The sequence below is a fragment of the Carcharodon carcharias genome, chromosome 21 (assembly GCF_017639515.1).
Source record: "Carcharodon carcharias isolate sCarCar2 chromosome 21, sCarCar2.pri, whole genome shotgun sequence".
NCBI classification, from domain to species: Eukaryota; Metazoa; Chordata; class Chondrichthyes; order Lamniformes; family Lamnidae; genus Carcharodon; species Carcharodon carcharias.
In genome coordinates this window covers 5564979-5592317 of record NC_054487.1, presented here as the reverse complement: position 1 = coordinate 5592317, position 27339 = coordinate 5564979, and positions in this window count along the sequence as shown.

Genomic DNA, 27339 nt, shown 5'->3' with positions numbered 1-27339 from the left:
TGTATACACACACACACACACACACACTCGCTTGTGCACACACATACTTATTCGCTTGTGCACACACACACTTAATCGCTTGTGCACGCACACACACACTTAGTCGCTTGTGCACACACACACTCGCTTGTGCACACACACACTCGCTTGTGCACACACACACTCGCTTGTGCACACACACACTCGCTTATGTACAAACACGCACACACTCAATCGCTTGTGCACACACACACACTCACTCTTTTGTGCACACACACACACACACACTCACCCGCTTGTGCAGACACACAAATACCGACACTCACTCGCTTGTGCACACACGCACACGCACGGACACTCACTCGCTTGTGCACAAACACAGACCCGCACACACACACACAGACATTGGAAATGCATCCGCTCTCAGCCCATTATTAACCGATAAGATGTTCACCCCAAGTGCATAACACTCAAGCCATTTTTGAGCACGCCTTATAGGTTCGTCCCATCCCTGAAATGAATGACAATGTCCTGCGTGAAAAATTCACAAGCCCGCACATTCTGTCGCCAGAAAGGCGTGAGGGTGTTGCTGCAGCTTTACAACATGTACATGAAACTGGTAAAACCAATGCTCGATTCAATGTTCCACGCTTCTTCTGCACCGTTGTGGAGTATTCAGCCCTCTTTGGTTTTTACAATATCATTACCGAGAATTGTTCCGATGCTTTTAATGATACTGAAACTATCAATGATAACGGGTTGATTTTTTTTTTCACGAGAAACAAAGAAAGACAAAACTAAGTGATTTTGAAGAGTCCGATCAAAAAAAAAAAAAAATGTTTGGTATTCATTTAGATGATGGTGGCAATAGTTTCAACCCTCTCTCTCACGTAATATTTTTTGCCCATCTTTCAGGTAAAAGATATCGACAAAACCAAGATGTGATGCCCCAGGCGTGTGAGTCACTGTGCAAAATCTGAGGGAACAGCCTTAACCTTTCCAATTATATGTCCCTCTCGAAGTTGCTTCACTTTCTGATATAAACATGTTTTGAAAAACATCACACTTTACCTTGTGTTGAGACATCTAGTTTCGTCTTTTAACCTATAAGTTATCTTTAAAAATGTTAATACTGTCTAATCAGAAATGAAGAAAAAGGGATTTTTTCCCTGCAGATACCTGCCCCACAAATATTTCTCCCCCCCCAGGAATTTTCCACACAACACCCGCAATTTCCCCCCCTCAAATTTTTCCCCGCGCTGATGATTCCCCCCCCCCCACAAATTAAGCCCTATCACAAGTTATTCCGCCTGCAAACTTCGTCCCCCCCCCAACAATGTTCTCCCTCTCCTGCAAATTGCTGAACCTGCAAATTATCCCCCTCCAAATCACAGCACCACCCTCAAAAATTTTCCACAGCTATTTTCCCCGCCCCAACAAATTTGGTCCCCCCCCCCCAGAATTTCCTCTGCACTCCCCTCCCCCCCAAATTTTCCCCCAAAATTACCCACCTGAACATTTTGCCTTTTCCCCCTCCACATATTTTCCTCTCTCTCTGTCCATCTCCCTCCCACCTCTTGTTGCATAACCCTGCCTCCTAACTCCCCACCTCTCTCCCTCACTCCCCCAACTCTTCTCTTGTCTAATTGCCAATACTCTCTCCAGCCCTTCACTCTCTGTCCGTCTCTCCCCCCTCCCCTCAGTCTATCTCTGTCCTCTCTGTCCCATCCGCCTCCTCTCTCTGTCTATTTTGCCCCCACTTCTTTCTGACTCCCACACCACTCTCTATAACCCCTTCTAACTCCCCCTTTCTAATTATCTCCTCTCTGCCTAACTCGCGCTTCTCTGTCTAATCCTCCCTCCCTCTCCCTGTCTCTGTCTAATTACTCACCTCGCTCTGCCTAACTCTCCTCTCAGTCCAACTCCCCCCTCTCTCTCCCTGTATCCCCCTTACTCCCTATCTATCTCTTTCCCCACCCTCCAATCCATCTCCCCTGTCTCCTCCATCCTACTCTCTCGGTCTAATTGCCTTCTCTCTCTCTGACTCCCACCACCATCTCTCTAAATCCCTCCCTAAATTTCCACCTCTAATTTCCCCTCTCTATCTAATTTCCCCCTGTCTAATTACTCCCTCAAATTTCCCCCCTCTCTCTTAATTACTCCCTCAAATTTCATCCCTCTCTATAGCTAATTCCGCCTCTTTCTCGCTAATTCTCCCTCTCTCTCTCTAATTGAGACAGAGCGAAAGGTGGGCAGACAGATAGAGTGAGAGAGATGGGCAGACAGAGAGAGTGAGAGAGATGGGCAGACATAGAGAGTGAGAGAGATGGGCAGACAGGGAGAGTGAGAGAGATGGGCAGTCAGAGAGAGCGAAAGAGGTGGGCAGACAGAAAGGCTGCTGTGATGTAGATGAAAAGAATGATTCACAGAGAGAGAGAAAGAGGCTGAGAGGCTGAGAGACAGCGTGAGAGGACATGGTGGGGGTGGTAGATTGGAAAGAACAGAGTGACAAAGTTTCGGAGAGAGAGATACAGAGAGAGTTTTAGGAAGAGATATCAAGAGAAACTTGTCACAATTCAGAGAGGCCGAGATACGAAGGACACGGAGAGATGGGGATGGAAAGAAAGATGTGGGGAAACAGTGAGGAAGGTGGAACGAGGAGCAGAGATAAAGTCGCAGGAAGAGGTGGAGGGATTGGACTCAATGGGATTATATTGGGCTCTGTGCAGCATCGTGTCTCATCCTGGATCCCCCTGAGTAACAGCCCCATTCCCCACACACCCCCGACACTGAACCCAATTGTCAGTGTGAAAAATCCACACGTCCTTTCTCCGGGTATAAGAACGAGGGACAAAGATACAGATACATTTGTATTTATTTTTCTCTCCGGTTATAGCTCCTCTCCGAGGATTACTGACAGTGAAATGATTCTCTCTCTGCATCGTCTGAAGCTGCAGCTTCCAAATCCATTCTCCCTGGGGGAGAGGGAGAGGGAGAGAGAGAGAGGAATGGAAATTGATTAAAATAAAGCAAAGATTATTGAAACAAAAAAAAACACAGGAAGATCCCAGGACTCCTCTCACCGACATCCACAATCTCGGTTAGTGGGGCGAGGTGAGGGAAACATTTTATACACACGTCCCCTGTTATTAAAACCAGACACTGGGGGGCAAAATATATCAAATGAGATTAAGATGCACAAACACTGATCATTACCCACTCACCGTCCCTCTCCCATTCACTGCCCCCCACCCCCTCTACCTGCTCACTCCAGGGCTGCTGCTGTTTGGACACTAAATATTCATATTGCACTTTCCACTTCTAAAACTGTCACCTCTCTCTCTCTCCCCCTCTCTCTCGCTCTGTTTCTCTCCCCCTCTCCCTGTACCTATCTAGCCTACCCCCTTCCCTGCTCATCTTTCACTCTCTCTTGCTGAATAACCCATGGCTATCTCTGTTTACGTTCTCTTCCTCGGGATCGATCCCGATTGAAATGCACTCTGGAGAAGTTTGTGTCTCACCTTTTTAAATAATGATGCACTGTGGCCATGTTTAATATTTGTTGTTGGTTTACACAGAGAAGTGATGGGGAGAGGAAATGGTAGCAATCCTCAATCAGCCCGTCAGTGAACTGAATTCGGGGAGGGCAGCCACGGTCGCAGTGCAGGACCGGCTACAGGCCAGTTACGCACAGCAAGATCCCACAAGCAAGGTAATGTTAGTCAGGTCCCCTTGCTCCCTTCCCCCAGAAAAGGCTAATCTCCCTCTTTAAAACTGGGGGAGGGGGTGGGAGCTGATTATTTTGCAAAGCGTTTGAAGCCTTCAGAGAAATCAATGAGTGGAATTCAACCCCCTGCCCCCAACCCCTGAACGACCAATTCACCATCTGGCCTTCAGCACAGCAAATATAATAATAAATAAATAATTTACAAATAACAAGCCTTTACACCTCGTAACATTTAAAAGTTCAATTCCAGGGCCTCAGAAACATTGGAAAGTCAACACATAAATGTTTACAATTGCAGTGCACAGCAGGATCCCACAAAGACCCCCACGAGGGACAACGCCACACTGGCAAAACCCCAGATCCTGTCTGTCTGCCTCTCTTTCTCTCTCATAATTAGCCCTCTCCCAATCTGTTCCCCCTCCACAGTCTATTTACCTCCATCTCCCCTCTCCCACTTCCCTCTCTCGCTGTTTCTCACATGCCAGAATATGGAGAGGCAAAGAGAGAGAGAGAGAGAGAAAACCACAGTCAGTGCCTCAATAAACTCAATTCAAAATGGTTCCCGTACATTTCATTCGAGCCTCAATTCATCGCAGTGGCTAAAACAGCAGCATTATTCGGGGAAACAGCCTCACGTGAACAAGTTTCACTTCAGGCCCCTCCCACCTGCTTCACCAGTCGGGGAATTAATTTACAAAGTGTGCTCCCTGCTGGTCATTCAGGAAACCCTGGTAGTATTTGCGTACAGAAAGATCCCACACACACTGCATCATTCTCACAGTCAGGTCAAAGTGTTTTAGGTTGAGAATTGATGAACAGTTGAAAGCAGGGACTTATCTTTCAATAAAACAGCAAAGACTGGCACTCAGTGACACAGTTTTTCACTAATCCAAACTTCCAGGAGGCTGCGAGTGAGGATCTTTTCTCCAGGGGCTGGGATCTGGGCAGTGACTGCACGCCGGAGACCCCCAGATCCTCCTCTCTTCCCTCCCTGCCCCTCTCTCTCCCTGTTTCCCTCCCTCTCCCCTTTCTCTCTCCCTCCCTCCCTGATAACTCACAATCAAGAGAGAGAGAGAGAGAGAGACAGCAGGAAAACGTACAATCACAGCCTCAGATCAAATGAATTCCAGTGGCTGCTGCACATTTTGTTTCAGCGTCACATTCATGGCCTAAAACACAGGCCATATTGGGGAGTTCAGACAATGCACAGCTCCTCCTGAGGGGCCTGAAATGAAGCCGTGAATTGGGCCTAGTCACAGAGGCTGCATCAACGCTCAGGGACAGGAACAGGCCCCAGGCTAACAGGACGTTCCTCTCTCTCCACAGCTCAGCGCAAACCTCCCAGACAGGGCTGGAAGGAGTGAGAGGGAAATGGGACCCACTTCCCCTTAACCCCCCAAATTCAAATAATGACAAATCCCATGATGACTTCCCTGTCAGTTTACTACAAGATGAAGCAGAGAAAGAAATGTCTGGAAAGAGAAAGGGAGAGAGAAAGCTAGAGTGACAGAGACAAGGAAATCCCACCCCCTTCCCCAGAAACCCTCAAACTCCCACCACGACAATCCTGGAGTTTAGAACAAGCCTTGACCCATGATCAGGGTTTTCTCGTTTGAATGACGGTCCATGAAGTGGTTTCTCTTTAAAGTCGTGTGGTCCCTGTTGCTGTTCAGGAAAAGCTGCAGGCCGTTTCTGCACAGGGGGATCCCACAGGCAGCAATGTGATGCTATCCGGATGGGAACAAGGAGACACATTCCCAGCATTGTTCAGGAATTAGCAGAAACTTTTAAACACACTCACAGTTTGGACTTGGGAAAGGTCTCCTGAGTGATAGGAATTTAGTCCAATCAGCACATTTTTAATAAATTAACTCGTGGCACAGTATGGAACACTGCAGGCACTTTGTGCACAGCATGATCCCACAGGGTGCAGCCAGCTCTGCCAGGCACTTTTTAAATGGGGAAGTGTTTCAACACAGAGAGAGAGCGGGAGCATGTTGGAGAGAGACTAAGACAGTGAAGACCCCCTACCCCTTCAGAACCTCAGAAAGACTGAGCACTTTGCAGTGAATGAATCAATGTTTAAAATGCTCTCATTGTTAGTGAGTCACTTGTTTCACTGTCCCTGGATTCATTTTTGCAATTCAGCCTTTTCTGAAAGATGTGAGTGGGAGCTGGGCAGAGTCTAAACATTGGAGACCCCCAGATCCTGTGTCTATTCACCCCCCTCCTCTTGTTTTATTATCTCAGCCCCTCTGTTTCCACTCACTCACTCCCCCTTTCTCTCTCTCTTCACCCATTGGAGAGACCGAGGGGGAGAGAGCAGGCTGAGAATTTGACAATCAGGGATGGGTGAAGTAAATTAAATTGGCTGCTGGGCCTTTACCTTTCACCGTTACATGAATTGCTCTCAGACACGGGCCCTGTGCTCTTGGTGAATTAGACCCGGGTACAAGTTCTGTCCTGTTTAATTCCAGGTCCCTGTGAGTGCTGGATAGAAAGGCTCTCTGGAAAGTTCCTGTCTCACCATCGACAAAAATCCACACCACCCTGGCAATGTTTTACATTTATACTTCCACAGTCACATCCCCCAGTCAATGAAATCCTTATTAGAGCTGAAACTAAGGCAATTCTGCACAGCAGGATCCCACGAGCGATCCCCAATGGAGGGGAAACCCCCAGATCCTGTGTCTCCTTCCCCTGCCCCTGAGCCCCCAACAACCCCACCCCCTCTCTGTCAAAATCTCCCTCATTCTGTTCCTATTTCTCTCTCTCTGTCCCCATCACCCCTCCCTCCGCACCCTCCTCTCTCTCTGCCCCTCTCTCCACACCCTCCTCTCTCTCTGCACCTCCCTCCACACCCTCCTCTCTCTCTGCCCCTCCCTCTGCACCCTCCTCTCTCACTGCCCCCATCACCCCTCCCTCCGCACCTTCCTCTCTCTCTGTCCCCATCACTCCTCCCTCTGCACCCTCTCCCTTTCCCTCAATCTATTATTTTGTAAGTGTGGTCACTGTTGTGGGGCAAGGAACAGAGCGGGAGGGGTGGAGACCTTGTGTACACAGCAAGATCCCACTCCCCACCTGCTGGTGACCAGTTATAAATGTATTGGCTGAGGACTGTGGGACAGTGAGTGGGAAATGGGCCTGACCCCCTCTCTCTCTCCCCCCCAACACCCTCCCCCTCCCCCAATTAAAGTAACGACAAATCACATTTGGGTTTTTGGACATTTTATTGGAAGATGATGGAGAGAATTGGCTGGAGAGCGAGAGAGTGAGAGAACAAGCTGGAGAGACAGAGACTGGGTGCTGCTATCTCCCCACCCTCACCACCAGCCCACACCCTCAGACTTACTTTAAACTCAATTGAAATGGCTGCTGCCCTTTCCATTTAACCCAGGAAAGCCCGTGGCCCAGCCTGTCTGACACACACCGACATGACTCTGGTGGGGAGAAGAAGCCTTCGCACAGTCTCCGGGTTCAGATTTCAGGCCCTCTCCCTCTCCCTCTCTCTCTCTCTCTCCCTTTCCTTCCCTCTCTCCCTCTCCCTCTCCCTCTCCACCTCCCTCTCTCCCGCTCTCTCTCTCTCCCTCTGTCTCCCTTTCTGTCTCTCTCTCTCTCCCTCTCACTCTCTCCCTCTCTCTCTCCCTCACTCTCCCTCTCTCTCTCCCACTGCTTCACCCTCCATGAACCCATTTCTATCAAGTGTGGTCACTGATGCAGTTCAGGAAAGGCTGGCAGCCTCTGTGTTTTATTGTTTAACACAGCAGGATCCCATGACTTTCCCTATCTCCACACCTGCTGTGAAAGCCTCTCTCTCTCCTCAATCTTCCCCGTGTGAATCCCGCAGTCTGGGGCCATCACCTCAGTTCCCTCCATCCCCACAACCACAACCCCCTGAAAGGGCTGAAACTCAAACTGCGAAGCAGCTGGATTCTCACAGGAGACATTTTAAAATCACTGCCTCGGGATTTCGTTGGGTGTCAAATCCGACTTTCTGGAAGGCTTTGACTGGAGCTGGGCAGTGTCTGCACACGGGGATAACCCTCGCTCTCTCTCCCAACCCCCAGACCCTGTGTCTTTTATCACCCCACCCCAAATCCTCTCTGTTTTGTTGTCTCTTCAACTCTTTCCCCTGACCTCTCCTTTCTCTCTCTCTCTTGTGGGAAAAGGCCACAGGCCATTATGGACACAGCGAGATCAGGAGGATGGAGAGAGCGAGAGAGAGAGAGAGAGAGAGACAGAGAAATCCACACACAGAAGCTGCATAACCTGAATTAAAATGGTTCCCCCTGTCCACCCATCAATCTCCAGAAGGTGCTAAACTCCCTGTCTTATTTTGGAACAGATCCAACTTCATCGCTCTGTCTCCCCACCTGTCTTATTTTGGAATTATAACAAGCTTTTAAACAGCCTCAGATTTCAGATTTTTAATCTCCTCTTTGTCACACACCAAAGGGTTAATGTGTTTGTGACTAATTGCAAGGCCGGGATATTTTAACCCCAGGGTTTCAAAATCCAGCAGCCCATCATCTAACAGAAACCGATTCATCGATGACCCAAAAACTAGGGTACCTCCAAGATTAGAAGTAAACCTCGGGCTCATTAAGAGACACAACTCACGTGGGTGGGTGGGGGGTGTGGAACAGGCCTGAGTCCATCCATCCAAGCTGGGGAAAAGCTCCTGTCCATGGATTCATAGTCGCATTGCAGTCTTCAAACTCCAAATTCCTGGGGAAAAGAGAAAGGGAAAATAATTGATTAAAACAAAAAGCAAGAACACTTTTAAACAAAATAGCACAGCAAGAGCCCAGGATTCCACGCCCCACCTTCCCCCCGATTCTCAGTTACACAATCTCTTCGCAACATCCAAATACAAAAATATCCCAGTTATAAACCAGAGGCTAAAACAGATTGAGAGACCTTTCCTGCCCCCTGTGTTTCTCTCTGTATCTCTCTTCCTATCTCAATGACATCTCTGTCCCATTCACTCTTTCTCTCTCTCTCTCTTGCTCTCTTTCTGTCTCTCAGAGATGAAAATTAAACCTTGGTTGGGTCAATAAACAGACACAACTCACCTGGGTGAAGCCTGTGGACCAGACCTCAGTCTATCCCTCTCTGGAAGAAGCTCCATGTTCTTGTCCCAATCTTTCCCTCTTTGGATCTTCACCTTCCAGTTTACAGAATACAAATTTCTCTGGAGAAAAAGAGATAGAATTGGTTAAAAGGACAAAAATTAGGACATGTTAAAAAAAACACAGAAAAGCACAGCAAGATCCCAGAGTTTCCACTCTCAAGTCAAGCTCTCAGCAACTACCCAAAACAAAAAAAAGTTCAAAAGCAGGTTGAGACACACACACACACACTGACAGACACACACACACAAACATTGAACCAGAATGGGGAGGCTGGTCACTCTCTCCAGAGACAGAGTGTACAGGGAGTTTGTTGTTTTGGGACTGGTTTGGGAATATCCTGATCCACATTTATCCTGAGTGAGCTGTATACAGACTCCACCCCCTGATTCTCGGACATGTTTGGAATGTCTCTCATCTATCCCCTAGGAGCCCTGTCCATTGAATGTTAATCCTCCACCAGGACACATTGCTGATCCTGTCCATTGAATGTTAATCCCCGGACAGGACTCCTAGCTGATCCTGTCCATTGAATGTTAATCCCCGGACAGGACACCTTGCTGATCCTGTCCATTGAATGTTAATCCCCGGACAGGACACCTTGCTGATCCTGTCCATTGAATGTTAATCCCCGGACAGGACCCTTTGCGGATCCTGTCCATTGAGGTGTTAATCCCAGGACAGACATGGCTTTAACAAGGGCCTGGCTTTATTTTCGGGTTAATTTAAAATCTGTATTTCTTTCCCCTGTTGGTTGTGTAACTCCAATTTCAAACCCGGATTTAACAGAAACCCATAAAACACTGGCAAAAATTGCATTCCCCAACTCACACTCCCTCTTACGCCAACACTCTCTCCCTCTCACCGCAACCCTGTGACCCTCTTACCCCAACTTTTTCTCCCTCTTACACCAACCCTCTCTCACTCGCAACCCAACCCTCTCTCCCTCTTACCCAAACCCTCTCTCCCTATCACCCCAACCCTCTCTTCCTCTTACCCCAACCCTCTCTCCCTCTTACCCCAACCCTCTCCCCCTAACACTTCAATCCTCTCTCCCTATCACCCTGACCCTCTCCCCCTAACACCCTAGCCCTCTCTCCTTCTTACCCGAACCTTCTCTCCCTCTCAACTCATCATCTCTCCCTAACACCCCAATCCACTCTCCCTAACACTCCAGAACACTCTCCATCTCACCCCAACCCTCTCTCAGTCTCACCCCAACCCTCTCTCCCTAACACCCCAAAACTGACACCCACTCGCCCCAACCTTCTCTCCCTCTCACTCGAACCTTCTCACACTACCACCCCTACCATCTCTCCCTCTCACCCCTACCCTCTCTCCCTCTCACCCCAAACTTTTCTCCCTCTCACCTCAACACTCTCTCCCTCTCACCACAACCCTCTAACCCTCTTACCCCAACCCTCTCTCACTATCACCCCAACCCTCTCTCACTATCACCCCAACCTTCTCTCCCTCTTACCCCAACCCTCTCTCCCTCTTACCCCAACCCTCTCTCCCTCTCACCCTAATCCTCTCTCCCTCTCACCCCAATCCTCTCTCCCTCTTACCCAAACACTCTCTACCTATCACCCCAAACCTCTCTCACTCTTACACCAATCCGCACTCCCTCTTCCCCGAACCCTCTCTCCCTCTCACCTCAACACTCTCTCCCTCTTACCCCAACCCTCTCGCCCTCTCACCCCAACCCTCTCTCCCTTTTACCTGGACCCTCTCTCCCTCTTACCCCAACCCTCTCTCCCTCTCACCCCAACACTCTCTCCCTCTTACCCCAACACTCTCTCCATAACATTTAAACCCTCTCTCGCTCTCAGCGCAACTCTCTCTCCCTCTCACCCCAACACTCTCTCCCTCTTATTCGAACCCTCTCTCCCTCTCACCCCAACCCTTCTCTCCCTATCACCCCAAACCTCTCTCCCTATCACCCCAATCCTCTTTTGCCATCACCCCAACCCTCTCTCCCTCTTACTCCAACCCTCTCTCCCTCTTACCCCAACCCTCTCTCCCTCTTACCCCAACCCTCTCTCCCTCTTACCCCAACCCTCTCTCCCTCTTACCCCAACCCTCTCTCCCTCTTACCCCAACCCTCTCTCCCTCTCACCACAACCCTCTCTCCCTCTCACCACAACCCTCCCTCCCTCTCACCCCAACCCTCTCTCTCTCTTACCCCAAACTTCTCTCCCTCTCAACTCAGCATCCCTCCCTAACACCCCAACACTCTCTCCTTCTACCCCAACTCTCTCTCCATCTTACCCCAACCTTATTTCCCTCTCAACCCAACCATCTCTCCCTAACACCCCAAAACTCTCTCCCACTCACCCCAACATTCTCTCCCTCTCACCCCCAACCTTCTCACACTATCACCCCAACCATCTCTCCCTCTCACCCCTACCCTCTATCCCTCTCACCCCAACTCTCTCTCCCTCTCACTCCAACTATCTCTCCCTCTCACTCCAACTATCTCTCCCTCTCACTCCAACTATCTCTCCCTCTCACTCCAACTATCTCTCCCTCTCACTCCAACCATCTCTCCCTCTCACTCCAACCATCTCTCACTCTCACCCCAACTCTCTCTCACTCTCACCCCAACTCTCTCTCACTCTCACCCCAACTCTCTCTCACTCTCACTCCAACTCTCTCTCACTCTCACCCCAACTCTCTCTCACTCTCACCCCAACTCTCTCTCACTCTCACCCCAACTCTCTCTCACTCTCACCCCAACTCTCTCTCACTCTCACCCCAACTCTCTCTCACTCTCACCCCAACTCTCTCTCACTCTCACCCCAACCCTCTCTCCCTAACAGTTTAATCCTCTCTCCCTATCACCCTGAACCTCTCCCCCTAACATCCTAACCCTCTCTCCTTCTTACCCCAACCTTATCTCCCTCTCACAGCAACCCTCTCTCCCTCTCACCCAAACCCTCTCTCCCTAACACCCAAACCTTCTCTCCCTCTCACCCCAACCCTCTCTCCCTAACACCCCAACCCTCTCTCCCTCTCACCCCAACCCTCTCTCCCTCTCACCCCAACCCTCTCTCCCTCTCACCCCAACCCTCTCTCCCTCTCACCCCAACCCTCTCTCCCTCTCACCCCAACCCTCTCTCCCTCTCACCCCAACATTCTCTCCCTCTTACCCCAACATTCTCTCCCTCTTACCCCAACATTCTCTCCCTCTCACCCCAATGTTCTCTCCCTTTCACCCTAACCCTCTATCCCTCTCACCCCAAACATTTCTTCTTCTCATCACAGCTCTCTTTCCCTCTCACCACAACCCTCCCTCCCTCTTGCCCCAATCCTCAATCTGCATCTTCTCTTTTTCTCTCTCTCTCTCCCTCTCTCTCTCAGATTCTGTAAGAAAAATCCCCAAACACCAGGCAGCCATTTTAGGTTTGCTCACAAAGGCCATTTTATGTTCCCACAGCACTGGCACATTTATGACAGAGTTGACTCCTCATGAATGGGACATTAGTATATTTAACGTGACAGCGGCACAGGTATCTCCCTCCATTTTAAAGATGGAAAAGGGATTTCCCTCCATTTTAAAGATGAAAAGGGATCTCCCTCAATTTTAAAGATGGAGAAGGGAACTCCCTCCATTTTTAAGATGAAAAAGGGTTCTCCCTCCATGTTAAAAATGGAGAAGGGATCTCCCTCATTTTAAAGACGTTAATGGGATCTCCCTCCATTTTATAGATGGTAAAGGGATCTCCCTCCATTTTAAAGATGGATAAGGTATCTGCCTCCATTTTAAATATTGAGGATGGTTCTCGCTCCATTTCATCAGCTTGCTTTCTCCCTACCACTTTTGCCTTTCCTCGACTTGTCTCTCTGATTCTATCTCTCACCCCATTTCTATTTCGGATACTCTCTCCACTCTCTCTGTCTCCCTCTCTCACCCCATCCATTTAACTTTCACTCCATCGCTTCTCTCTATCTCTTTCTCCCTCCCTCTCTCTCTGTCTCTCTCTATCTCTCACATCCAATCTCACTGTCGCTATATCCCTCTCTTTTTCTCTCGCTCCATCTCTCTGCCTCTCACCCTCTCTCTGTCTCTGTCTCTCACTCTATATCTCTGAGTGTCTCTGACCCTCCCTCTATCACTCTGTCTGTCTCAGCATCACCACGTCTCTCTGTCAAAACTCTCTCTGCCTCGCTCAGCCACTTTCTCTTTGTCACACTCGGTCTCTCTCTTGCCCTGCCGCTCCCTTTCTTGAAGAGTTTTTTCTCTATTTCTGAATCTCACTCTGTCTCTCTCTCACCATCTCTCTCTATGCATTTCTGTCTCTCTCCCTCTCTCTGTCTCTCGCTCCATGAGTCACTCCCTCTCCCCATCATTCCCAGTCTCCCTTTTGAGGAAGATGTGGGTGTGAGGCTGAAGGGAAAATATTTTCAGGGTTACAGGGAAATGGCGGACGAGTGAGACTAGTGAAACTTTCCTTGCAGAGTGTCGAAGGTAGTTTGATGGGCTGAATGGCTTACTCCTGTGTTGTAACTGTTCTGTGAAACACACGCCAGTTATCTTCTCATTCTCGAATAAGCTTTGCTCTTTCCTCCATTGTAGCTTCCAGCACTTCCACATCACAATTTGGGCAATGGATCTCCCACCATTTTAAAGACGGGAATGGATCTCCCTCCATTTTAAAGATGGGAATGAATCTCCCTCCATTGTAAAGACGGGAATGGATCTCCCTCCATTGTAAAGACGGGAATGGATCTCCCCCCATTTCAAAGATGGAGAAGACTTACCCTAGTGGGACATCAGCAAGGCTTTTGATAAGGTCCCACAAGGGAGACTGAAAGTGCAGGTAAGAGCCCATGGGATCCAAGGCAATTTTACAAATTGGTTCCAGAACTGACTGAGGGGCAGGAAGCAGAGGGTGATAGTCATGGGGTGTTTTTGTGAATGGATTCCAGTGTCCTGTGGGGTTCCACAGGGATCGGTGTTGAGTCCCTTGCTGTGTGTGGTGAGTATAAATGATTTTGACTTTAATGTAGGAGAATTGAGCAGCAAGTTTGCAGATGACACGACAATTGGTGGGGTGGTAAATAGTGAGGGGGTAGACTTAGATTACAGGAGGAAATAGAAGGGCCGGTAAGTGGCAAATGGACATTAATCCGGATAAGTGCGAGGTGATGCACTTGGGCAGGACAAACAAGGCACAGGAATACATGATGAATGGAACCTGGGATCTAATGAGCATTAGAGCGACTCATTGTGTATGTCCACCGGTCATTTAATATATCGGAACAGGTAAATAAGGTGGTTATTTCCTTTATTAGGTAACATATAGAGTATAAGAACAGGGAGGTCATGCTGGAACTGTATAAAACGCTGGTTTGGCCACAGCTAGAGTATTGTGTGCAGTTTTGGAATTCGCATTATAGGAAGGATGTGATTGCACTAGAGAGAGAATAGAGGAGATTTACCAGGATGTTGCCTGGGCGGGAGAATTTTAGCTATGTGGAGAGAATGGGTAGACTTGGATTATTTTCCCGGGATCAGAGGAGATTCAGGAAGGACATGATTGAGGTAAATAAAATTATGAGGGGCATTGATCGGGTAGACAGGAAGGAACTTTTCCCCTTGGCGGAGGGAACAATTACCATGGAGCATAGAGTTAAGGCAGGGGGCACGAGGTTTAGAGGAGAAGTGGGGAAGGATTTTTTCACCCAGAGGGTGGTGGGAATCTGGAACTCACTGCCTGAAAGGGGGTTAGAGGCAGAAACCCTTATAACATTTCAGAATATTTGGATGTACATTTGCGATACCTTGGCATATAAGGCTGTGGGCCTACTGCTGGAAAATAGGATTAGAATTGTTAGGTTCTTGTTCCATCGGCACAGATGTGATGGGCCCAAAAGGCCTTTTGCTGTGCTGTAGAGTTCCGTGACGCTAAGGCAGAGATCTTCCTCCATTTTAAAGATGGTGAAGGGACCTCCCTCCATTTTAATGATTGAGAAATGATCTCCCTCCATTTCAAAGAAAGATAAGTAATCTCCCTCCATTTTAAAGACGGAATAGGGACCTCCTTCCATTTTAAAAATGAGGAAGTGTTGTCCATCCTTTTGAAAGATGGGGAAGGGATCTCCCTCCATTTTAATGGTGGGTAAGTGATCTCCCTCTATTTTAAATATGGAGAACAGATCTCCCTCCATTTTAAAGATGGTGATGGTATCTCCCTGCATTTAAAGATGGAGAAGGGATCTCCCACCTTGTTAAATTTGGTCAAGGGCCTTCCTTCCATTTTGAAATTGGAGAGGTGATCTCCCTCCATTTTAAGGATGGGGAAGGGTTGTCCCTCCATTGTAAAGATAGAGAAGGGATCCCCTTCAATTTCAAAGACGGAGAAGGGATCTCCCACTATTTTAAAGATGGAGAAGGGATCTCCCTCCATTTTAAAGGTGGGGAACGGATCTCCCTGCATAATAAAGATGGAGAAGGGATACCCCTCCATAGTAAAGATGGATAAGGGTTCTCCCTCCATTTTAAAGTTGGAGAAAGGATCTCCCTCCATTCTAAAGTTTGGAAAGGGATTTCCTTCCATTTTAAAGTTGAGGAACGGATCCCCCTCCATTTTAAAGATAGAGAAGGGATCTCCTTCCATTTTAAAGATGGAAAAGGGTTCTCCCTCCATTTTAAATGTGGGGACTGGATCTCCCTACATATTAAAGATGTGGTAGGGATCCCCATGTATTTTAAAGATGGGTAAGGAATCTCCCTCCATTTTAAAGTTGGAGAAAGGATCTCCCTCCATTCTAAAGTTGGGAAAGGGATGTTCCTCCATTTCAAAGTTGAAGAAGGGATCCCCCTCCACTTTAAGGATGGAGAAGGGATCTCCTTCCATTTTAAAGATGGAGAAGGGATCTCCCTCCATTTTAAATGTGGCAAAGGGATCTCCCTGCATATTAAAGATGGGGTAGGCGTCCCCCTCCACTTTAAAGATGGAGAAGGGATCTCCCTCAGTGTTAATGTTTGAGAAGGGATCTCCTTCCATTTTAAAGTTGGAGAAGGGATCTCTGTACGTTTTAAATTTGGAGAAGGGATCTCTATACATTTTAAATTTGGAGATGTGATCTCCCTCCATTTTAAAGATGGGGAAATTATCTCCATCCATTTTAAAGATTGAGAAGGGATATCCACCCTTTTTAAAGTTGGAGTAGTCATCTGCATCCATTTGAAAGTTTGAGGATGATTCTCATTCCATTTCATCCACTCTCTCTCCTTCTCTCTCCTTCTGTCTGTTTCGCTCTCTGACTGTCTCTCTCATCCCATCTCGTTTTCTTCTCTCACTACATCCACTTGTATTTTGCTCCACACCTTTTCTATCGCTCAACTGCCGGTGTCTCTCTCTCGGCCGTTTTGCTCTCTCTCTCTCCCTGTCTCTCTATATATCCCTTTCCCACACCCCCAGTCTCTCTTTTGCGCCATAATAGGATGTGAGGCTGAAGGGAAAATATTGTCAGGGTTATGGGGAAAGGGAGGATGAGTGAGACCAGTCAAACTTTACTTGCAGAGTGTCAACAGTAATTCGATGGGCTGAATGGCCTCCATCTGTGTTGTAACCACTCTGCGCTGCAAACCCAGGTTAACCTTTCATTCTCAAATAAGCCTCACTCTTTCCTCCCTTGTAGGTTCTAGTAATTCCACATCACAAGTTGGGGAAGTGATCTCCCTCCATTTGGAAGATGGAGAAGGGATCTCCATCTGTTTTTAACATGGAGAAGGGATCTCCCTCCACCTTAAAGATGGAGAAGGAATCTCCCTCCATTTTAAAGTTGGAGAAGGGATCATCCTGCAATTAAAAGATGGTGAAGGGCTCTGCCTCCATTTTAAAGGTAGAGAAGGGATTTTGCTCCATTTTCAAGGTGGAGAAAGAATTTCCCTCCATTTTAAAGATAGGAAAAGGATCTACCTCTATTTTAAAGATGGAGAAGGGATCTCTCTCCAATTTGAAGAAGGAGAAGAGATCTCCCTCTGTTGTAAAGATTTTGAAGGGATCTCCCTCCATTTTAAAAATGGATTAGGGATTTCCCTTCATTTTAAAGTAGGAGATGGGATCTTCCAACATTTTAAGGATGGAGAAGTGCTCTCCCTCCATTTTAAAGATGCGGAAAAAGATCTCCATCCATTTTAAAGAAGGAGAAGGTTATATCCATCCATTTTAAAGATGGGGAATGGATCTCCCTCCATTTTAAAGTTTGAGAAGGGATCTCCCACCATTTTAAAGATGGAGAAGGGTTCTTCCTGCATTTAAAGATGGGGAAAAAATATGTAGCAGAATAATGATATTTATGGCCAGGCACTTTGAAAAATATTCGGAGTTTTACCCTTTTCTCCAGCTGATGAATTTTTAAATAGACCACTGTTTAACTTGAACTCGAATTCAATGGTGAATGATGCTTTTCAATCTCATAACTCAAGTGTTGAGGGAGCTTTACTCTATATCGAAAGCCATGCTGTAGCTGTCCTGTGAGTGTTTGATGGGGATGGTGTAGAGGGAGCTTTACTCTGTTTCTAAACCCGTGCTGTACCTGTCCCTGGAGTGTTTGATGGGGACAGTGCAGAGGGAGATTTACTCTGTATCTAACCCTGTGCTATACCATTTCTGGGGGTGTTTGATGACATCATTTTCACCCAGCACGAAAACATTCCAAAAAGCAGGGCTCAGAAATTGAACATGAGTTTCCTTGTTTGATTCTCTGTGGTCTGTTCTGATTCTCTGAAAGATTCCTGGTGTTTACCCTCCACATGAGCAATCATCCTAATCCTGTATCCCTATCCAGCACGCAAGGCAGCATTCAGCTACAATTAGGAAAGTCATACGGGAGCGTCTCAGTGAGTGAGACAGGTGAGTCTTGAGCCTGACCTGGGTGTATGTGAGAGACCCGGGTTAATCCAACACTCCAGGGACAGTTTGAGTGCATTGCAGCTTTGCCAGAATGAGACCTGGAATCCAAGGGTTAAAATTCAAAGTGAGATTGCACAAACTCGGGTTCTATTCCCTTAAATTTAGTAGCATCAGGGGTGACGTGATCAAATTGTCAAATCCTGAGAGGAACTGAGGGGTGAGATTAGGGGAATGTATGAGCTCTAGTCCTGAGTAACAAGCTTCGTGAGGCATCCTATCAAATGCTTTTTGAACAGACAAGTATCCTTCTGTCAGTACAGGTTATCTGTATGTTGCAAAGTTATTCTGATAATTTTCATCCCACAGTCAAAATTTCAGCTATTCTGTGAGTGAGTCAGAACTTCACATAGTTCAGTTTCACTGTTAAAAATAAGCAGTCACTTTTCTGTGGTGGTTTTTGAGATTGAGTCTTGAGCTCAGAATCTCTCAGTGGAATGGAGTTTCTATAGAGATAAGAAAGGGGATTTATTAATAAAGGTGCAGTATATTGTTCACTGCATTAGATTGTGTCTGTTGCAGATTCACAGGAGTTTACATTTTCTTCGGAAAAGAATGGTTAAACAATTTCAACAACTCAATTTCTTCAGACAAGTGAAAACGCAAGTGAAAGAGAGAATATACAAACAATGAAACTAAGAGGCACCTGGATGAGGAAGGTTTCAATTCTCTGCATATTTTAATGTGAATTCCTGAGCTAAAGATTGAAATAAACAGGAGTTTAAATCTCACACTGGGATGCCGTACAATTTGAGTCCTGGTAATCCTAAAATTAAAAATCTACAATTATAAATTCTTGTACAGGGAATTTGTCTCTGTATCGATCCAAGTACTGTATTGGGGTTTGGAGTGCTTGATGAACAGTGTAGTCAAAGCTTTAGTTTGAAACAATCTTCTGCAAACGGCAGTTGACGCAAAGTCTCTTGTTCATGTTTCAATCCGAGGCTGATAGATTTTTGTTAGGCAAAGGCCTAAAGAGGAAAGGAGTTAGGTCAGAAATCAGCCAGGATCTCATTGAATGTCGGAAACAGGGTGTGGCGTGAAATGGAATCTTCCTCTTCCCATGGCTATGATAAATATCCTTCCTTCAAACTCTGTCTCTCGCTATCCCTCTTGATCTGTTACTCTCTCTTCTCACTCGCTCGGTCAGTCTCTCTCTCTCTCTCTCTTCCTCTCTCTCAGAATCTATACAAATTATACAAACACCAGTCAGGCTTTTAGGTTTGTTCACAGTGGCCATTTTATGTTCCCACAACACTGGTATATTTCAGACAGAGTAGACTCCTCAGGAATGTGACGTTGGTACTTTCAACGTGACAGAGACACAGCTTCGGAGACACTGAGACACTGATCAAACACTCAACCCCGAAACACCGCATTGCCCACGGGTTCCAGGTCATCACCAGTCGCTGATTTCAAAATGTCTTCACCACATCCCGCCCCTCATCCCTTTCCCAAAAACTTCACTCTGTGTCTCGCCTGTCACACTTGAACAGCATTTTCTTGAATATGACTCTGTATCGATCCAAATGCTGTATTTGGGTTGAGATTTTTTGATGAACAGTGTGGTCAAAGCTTCACTCTGAAACACTGGATTGAGATTAAGGGGTGATTTGATCAAACGCTTCAAGATAATAATGGAAATGAAGAGAGATGATAACAGTGGTAAAGATGGAGAAGGGATCTCCCTCCATTTTAAAGATGGGGAAAAGGATATGTCACAGGATAATGATGTTTATACCCAGGCATGTTGAACAATATTTGGAGTTTACCCTTTTCTCCAGCTGATGAACTTTTAATTTGAAGACTTTTTAATTTGGATTCGAATTCAAAGGTGAATGACAATTTTTAATCTCAAAACGCAAGTGTTGAGGGAACTTTACTCTTCATCGAACCCCGTGCTGTACCTCTACTGGGAGTGTTTGATGGGGACAATTTAAGAACAACTTTATTTCATATCTAACCCTGCACTGTGCAATAACGGATGCAGATTCAGATAAATCGGAGGTTTCATTTCTGTGTCAATTTCTGTATCTTGAAGCTTCCATTTGTAGCTAGAAATGTGTCAGTTGATGGATGTCGTGTTGAAAATTTCACCCTGAATACTGTGAGCCTTAGTATTGTGGAAAAGTGTGAAGAAAGTGTTTGCTTTCACACATTCCTACATTGTGAAATTTAAGTTACCTTTGAAACAGTAGGATGTAGGGCCAGGGATTCTGAATGGACAACAGGTTTTGGATGATTAAAGAGTGAATTTTAATGATGTCCTTTGAAGGAGCCGTTTACTGTAAATATCCAGAGACAATGAAATGCTTCAAAGGAAATGCCCCGAGAGAATGAAATGGTTCCCCAATGTCTGACTCACCTTCCCAAGACTTCAGGGACATGAAGGGTCCAGAGACATTGTAAGATACACATCATGAGATGCCAGAGAATCACAGAATTGAAGTTGTGGCGCCCTCTCCTGTTTCAGAATGTCAGTTTGATGTTTTACTCTGTGAACCTTGGCTAATGATTCAGAAAGCAGAAAGTTCCAATCCAATCTGTAACCTGCACCTTATTTTCCAAAGAGATATGAACGTATCAAGTGAATGTGTGAATTAGTGAAAGATGTATATCATTGTAGGGAAATGTGTGCCTCCTCACTTTGAAAAGGATGGAGCAGATTACATTGTAAATGATCAAAAGCTGCAAACAGTGAGGGTACAAAGAGTCTCTATCCATTTGTGTCAAAACTAACAAAATATCAAATAGTTCCAATGAGAAATTAAATTTGACATTTGTGATAAAGCTGGTTAAAAACTCACACTCCACATTCCATGAATCAGCCTCTGTAACCTGCAGTTCAGCGCATCACAAGAAAAATGATATGTTCAACTGTTCATGATTCCAGTCTGTAACTCAATCCCGGGTATCTATTATTCTATATACAAACCTCACAAACCCCTCGATTAGATTCCAGTCTGTAACTCAGTCCCGGGTATCTATTATTCTATATAAAAATCCCCCAAACCCCTCAATTAGATTCCAGTCTGTAACTCAATTCCGGGCATCTGTTTATCTATATATAAACCCCCTGAAACCCTCAATTAGATTCCAGTCTTTAACTCACTCCCGGACTTCGGTTGCTCTATATATAAACCAACACGAACGCCTCGTTTAGATTCCAGTCTGTAACTCACTCCTGGGTATCTGTTATTCTATATATAAACCAACCGAAACCCGTCGATTAGATTCCAGTCTGTATCTCACTCACTGCTATCTGTTACTCTATATATAAACCTCCCCAAAACATTCGATTAGATTCCAGTCTGTAAGTCACTCCCGGGTAACTATTATTCTACATATAAACCACCCCGAACGCCTCGATTAGATTAGAGCCTGTAATTCACTCCCGGGTATCTATTATTCAATTTATAAACCCCCTGAACACCTTGATTTGATCCCAGTCTGTAACTCATCGCCGGGAATCTGTTATTATATATATAAACTGCCCCGAACCGCTCAATTATATTCCAGTCTGTTACTCACTCCCAGGTATCCGTTAAACTGCATATAACCTATCCTGAACCTTTCGATTGGATTCCAGTCTGTTACTCACTCTCGGGTATCTGTTATTCTATATATAAACCACTCGATTAGATTCCAGTCTGGTACTCACTCTCGGGTACTTCTCATTCAATATATAATCCAACCCGAACACCTTTATTAGATTCCAGTCTGTAACTCACTCCCGGTATCTGTTATTCTGCATCTAAACCACCCCGAACCCCTCGATTAGATTCCAGCACTTTCACATCACAAGTTGAGGGATGGGTCTCTCCCCATTTTAAAGTTGGTTAAAGGCTCTCCCTCCATTTTTAAGATGGGGAAGGGATATCCGTCTAATTTAAAGATGGAGAAAAGATATCTTACAGGATATTGTTCTTTACACTCAATAATGTTAACAGATTTTTGAACATTTTCAGTTTCCCACTACACTTTCTCTTTCTCTACCTCCATCTCGTTCCTTCTCTCCCTCTCCCACCCCATCTGTCTGCCACTCTATACATTTCTCTGTTTCTCTCTCTCACCCCATATCTTTACCCTACACTCGCTCCCGTCTTCATCTCTCTCTCTCTCAACTCATCCCTATTTCTTTCGCTCGATCTCGTCTCTCTATCTCACTCTCTTAGACAGCTCTCTTTCCCTCTCAGCCTGTCTCTCTGTCACTCTGCCTCTCTATCTGCCGTTCCATCTTTCTTTCTCTCTCTCACTCACTGCCTACCTCCGTTGCTCTGCTCCTCTCTCTGTCGCCCCCATGTCTCTCCTTTTGCCTTGTCTCTCTGTTGCTCTTTTTCTATCTCTGTACCTCTTTCATCCCATCTATCTCTCTGTCTTTCTCTCTCTCTCTTTCTATCCCAGGAAAACAGAGAGTAATGGTTCACGGATATTTTGCTGGCAGGATGTAGGATTGTAGTGGAGTTCCACAGGGGTCACTACTAGAACCTAAGCTTTTCCTGATGTATATAAATGATTTAGATCTTGGTGTGCAGGGGACAATTTCAGAGTTTGCAGATGGCACAAAACTTGGGAGAATTGTAAACAGTGAGGGGGACAGTGTAGAGCTTCAAAAGGACATTGACAAGTTGGTAGAGTGGCCAGATGGGTGGCCAATGATGTTCAATGTGGAGACGTTTGAGGTGATGCCTTTTGGTAGGAGAAACATGGACAGGAGAAAAAAAAAATAGGGGTGAAATTTTGAAGGGGGTGCAGGAGCAGAAAGGCCTGGCTGGAGATGTGCATAGATCATTGAAGGTTGCAGGACAGGTTGAGTGAGTAGTTAATGAAGCATATCCTGGGCTTTATTAATAGGGGCATAGAGTACAATAGCAGGGAGACTATGCTGAATGTATATAAGACACTAGTTAGACCTCAGCTGGAGTATCGTGCACAGTCCTGGGAGCCACACTATAGGAAGGATGTGATTCCCAGGACAGTGTGATTACGTGGGATGGAATTGAAATTTACACCCCTTCTGTGTTTGATATTGGAATCATCTTCATTTGGGGTGTGCTGTGTTTTGTACACATTTTCAGATCTTTTTAAATAATTCCCTTTTTTGATAGACTGCATCACTGAATGTGAAGTGGAGCTTAGCATCCATTTTTAAAATTGTTTCAAAATATTTTTAAACTTTGGCCCCAAGTTCCAAACTCTCCCACAAGGGGAAAGATCTTCTCCACATCCACCCTGTCAAGTCCCCTCAGGATCTTACATGTTTCAGTAAGATCACCTCTCCAAATTCTAAACTCCAATGGACACAGGCCCAACCTGTCCAACCTTTCCTCATAAGAAACTCAGAATCCTTTCCTCATGAGATCAGAGATGATGAGAAATGCCTCACACAATTGGCCTTGGCCTTGTCCTTGTCTTCATTGGTTTCTGAGCAACAACCTGCTTCCGTTCTGACTGCTCTTGACCAGGCCTCTGTTTCTATTACACTAGACCCTGCCTCAGTTATTACTGTGCTAGACATTCTCTAAGTCGATATAACATGTGGCCCTGTCTCTGTGAATGCTACACTTCACCTGGCCTCTGTTTGAACAGCACATGACCATTTCTCTGTTTATCACACAATAGGCCCTGTCTTTACTTGGTATCTAACGCTGTGTTGCCCCTTCCCTGGGACTGTTTGATGGGACAGAGCAGAGGGAATTTTACTCTCAATCAAAACCCATTGTATATTTGGTTTGGGTGTGTTTGTTGAACAGTGTGGATGAATCTGGAATTTAGGTGAGGGGGTGATTTGATGAAATATTTCAGGATAATAATGCAATTAGAGGGTTGATAAAGAGAAACTATTTCCGCTGGTTTGGGGAATCTGGGCCTTGGGGCCATGGTTTTTTGACTATGTTTAGGATTTTAGAATTGCAGGAGAGAAACTAAGAAACAGTTTAAAACACCAAGTGTGGTATTAGTTTGGATCTCTCTCACCTGAACGGAAATTGATGCTAAGCCACTAGTCCATGTTTAAACCTGAGGCTGATGGATTTCTGTTACCTAACACGGTGCAGAGATAGGAGACAAAGGGGTTCGATCACAGATCAGTCAGGATCTCATTGAATGTCAGAACAGGGTTTGAGGGTAAAATGGCGTCTTTCTCTTTCCATGTGCTATGACCAATATCCTTTATTCACTCTCTGGCTCTCAGTCACCCACTTGGTCTGAGAGTCTCTATTTCTCATTCACTCGATCTGTGTCTTCTCTCCCTGCCTCTCTTCCTCTGAGAATCTAGTCTACAAACACCAGGCAGCCCTTTTAGGTTTGTTCACAGTGGCCATTTTATGTCCCCACAGCACTGGGACATTTATGACAGAGTTGTCGCCTCAATTATGAAACGTTAGTATTTTAAACGTGACAGAGACACAGGTATGGAGACAAAAATTCCCTGTGTATTCCCTGGAATATTGAAGGATCCGGGCATTCAGTCCCACACTTTGCTGTTGTGAATTTGAAATCTGAATTGTCTAAAACTGAATCTGGAAGTAAAAACCCCCGGGGTGGAATGATTCACATTCTTTTTGCTGCTGCAAAGCCCATGTCTGTGTCTGTTTCTTGCGATTTATTAACAGTTTAAGATAATAGGTTAGAATGGCACAAGTCTCCCATAAATCAGCTCAGTCATAACTGTCCCAATGCTATGACCAATATCAATCTTTCATCGTCTGCCGCTTCATCCCCCCTCGCTCTGTCTTTCACTTTAACATTCCCTCATTCTGCATCTTCTCTTTTTCTCTCCTTCTTTCCCTCTCTCACTCAGATTCTGTAAGAAAAATCCCCAAACACCAGGCAGCCATTTTAGGTTTGTTCACAGTGGCCATTTTATGTCCCCACAGCACTGGGACATTTATGACAGAGCTGACTCCTCACGAATGGGACATTCATACTTTCAACATGATACAGGCACAGGTATCTCCCTCCATTTTAAATATGGAGAAGGGATCTCCCCCAGTGGTAACGTTAGGGAAGGATTCTCCCTCCATTTTAAATGTGTAGAAGGGATCTACCTCTCTTTTGAAAATGGAGAAGGGAACTCCCTCCATTTTAAAGATGGGGAAGGGAACTCACTCCATTTCAAAGATGGAGAAGGGATCTCCCTCCATTTTTAAGATAGGGAAAGGATCTCCCTCAATGTTAAAGTTGGAGAAGGGATCTCCCTCCATTTAAAAGATTGGGAACAGTTCTCCCTCCATTTTAAAGGAGGAGAAGGGATCTACCTCCAATTTAAAGAGGGAAATTGGACCTCCTTCCGTTTTAACAGTGGAGAAGTGATCTCCCACCATTTTAAAGATTGAGATGGATCTCCTTCCATTTTGTCAGCTCTCTCTCCCTGACACTTTTGCCTTTCCTCGACTCGTCCCTCTGATTTTCTCTCAACCCTTCTCTATTTGGACACTCACTCCCCTCTCTTTGCCCCTCTCTGTCACCCCATCCATTTTTCTTTCACTTTATAGCCTCTCTTTATCTCTGTCTCTCACCCTCTCTCTCTTTCACTGTCAGCCCATCTCACTGTCACTATGTCCCTCTCTCTCTCACCCCATCTCTCTGCCCTTCACCCTCTTTGTCTCTTACTCTATCTCTCTGTCACTCACTGACCCTCTCTCTATCGCCCCCGTCTCTCTCCCTATCACCATGTCTCTTCCTAACTCTTTCTCTCCCTCACGCTGCCACTGTCTCTCTGTCACACTCGTTCTCTCTCTTGCCTGTTTCTCTCTCCCCCCATCTCTTTCTCGCCTCGCCTTTCTCTGTCGCTCTCTCACTCCATCACCCTGCCATGCTTGACCCTCTCTATCTCTCGCCCGCTCTCTCTCTCTCCCTTGCTGAGTTTTGCCTCTCTTTTCCTATCTCAATCTGTCTCACTCTCTCGCCATCTCTCTCCGTTGTCTCTCTCTCTCGCTACATCAGTCCCCCCCACCCTGCACCACCCTCAGTCTCCCTTTTGAGGATAATTTCGGTGTGAAGCTGAAGGGAAAATATTTTCAGGTTTACAGGGAAATGGCGGATGAGTGAGACCAGTGAAACTTTCCTTGCAGAGTTTTGAAAGCAATTTGATGGGCTGAATGGCCTCCTTCTGTGTTGTAACCATTCTGTGATACACACACCGGTTAAATTTTCATTCTCGAATAAGCTACACTCTTTCCTCCATTGTAGGTTCTAACACTTCCACCTCACAATTTGGGCAATGGATCTCCCTCCATTTTAAATATGGAGAAAGTGGCTCTCTCTGTTTTGAAGATGGGAATGGATCTCCCTCCATTTTAAAGATGGGAATGGATCTCCCTCCATTTTAAAGACGGGAATGGATTTCCCTCCATTTTAAAGATGGAGAAGACTTACCCTAGCGGGGGATCAGCAGGGCTTTTGATAAGGTCCCACAAGGGAGACTGAAAGCGAAGCTAAGAGCCCATGGGATCCAAGGGAATTTTACAAATTGGATCAAGAATTGACTGAGTGGCAGGAAGCAGAGGGTGATGGTCAAGGGGTATTTTTGTTTCTGGATTCCTGTGTCCAATTGGGTTCCACAGGGATCGGTGCTGGGTTCTTTGCTGTGTGTGGTGTGTATAAACAATTTAGACTTCAATGTAGGAGGGTTGATCAGCAAGTTTGCAGATGACACGATAATAGGTGGGGAGGTAAATAGTGAGGAGGAGAGCCTAAGATTACAGGAGGAAACAAACAGACTGGTCAGTGGCAAATGGAATTTAATCCGGATAAGTGTGAGGTGATGCACCTGGGCAGGACAAACAAGGCACAGGAATACATGATGAATGGTAGGACCATGGGATCTAATGAGCATTAGAGGGACCTTGATATGCATCTCCACTGGTCACTTAAGGTAGCGGGACAGGTAAATACGGTGGTCATGAAGGCAGATGAGATAATTTCCTTTATTAGACGAGACACATAGAGTATAAGAGCAGGGAGGTCATGCCGGAAATGTATAAAACGCTGGTTATGCCACAGCTAGAGTATTGTGTGCAATTCTGGAATTCACATTATAGGAAGGATGTGATTGCACTAGAGAGAGAGCAGCGGAGATTTACCAGGATGTTGCCAGGGCTGGAGAATTTTAGATATGAGGCAAGTTTGGAAAGACTTGGATTATTTTCCCGGGAGCAGAGGAGATTAAAGAAGGACATGATTGAGGTGAATAAAATTATGAGGTGCATTGATAGGATAGACAACAAGGAACTTTTCCCCTCGGTGGAGGAAACAATAACCAGGAGCATAGATTGAAGGCAGGGGGCAGGAGGTTTAGAGGGGAAATGGGGCAGCACTTTTTAACGCAGAGGGTGCTGGGAATCTGGAACTCACTGCCTGAAAGGGGGTTCGAGGCAGAAACCCTCATAACATTTCAGAATGTTTTATGTGCATTTGTGATGCCTTGGCATATAAGGCTGTGGGCCTAGCGCTGGGAAATAAGATTAGAATTGTGAGGTTCTTGTTCGATTGGCACAGACCTGATCTCTGTGACTCTAAGACAGAGGTCTCCCACCAGTTTAAAGACGGAGAAATGATCTACCAACATTTTAAG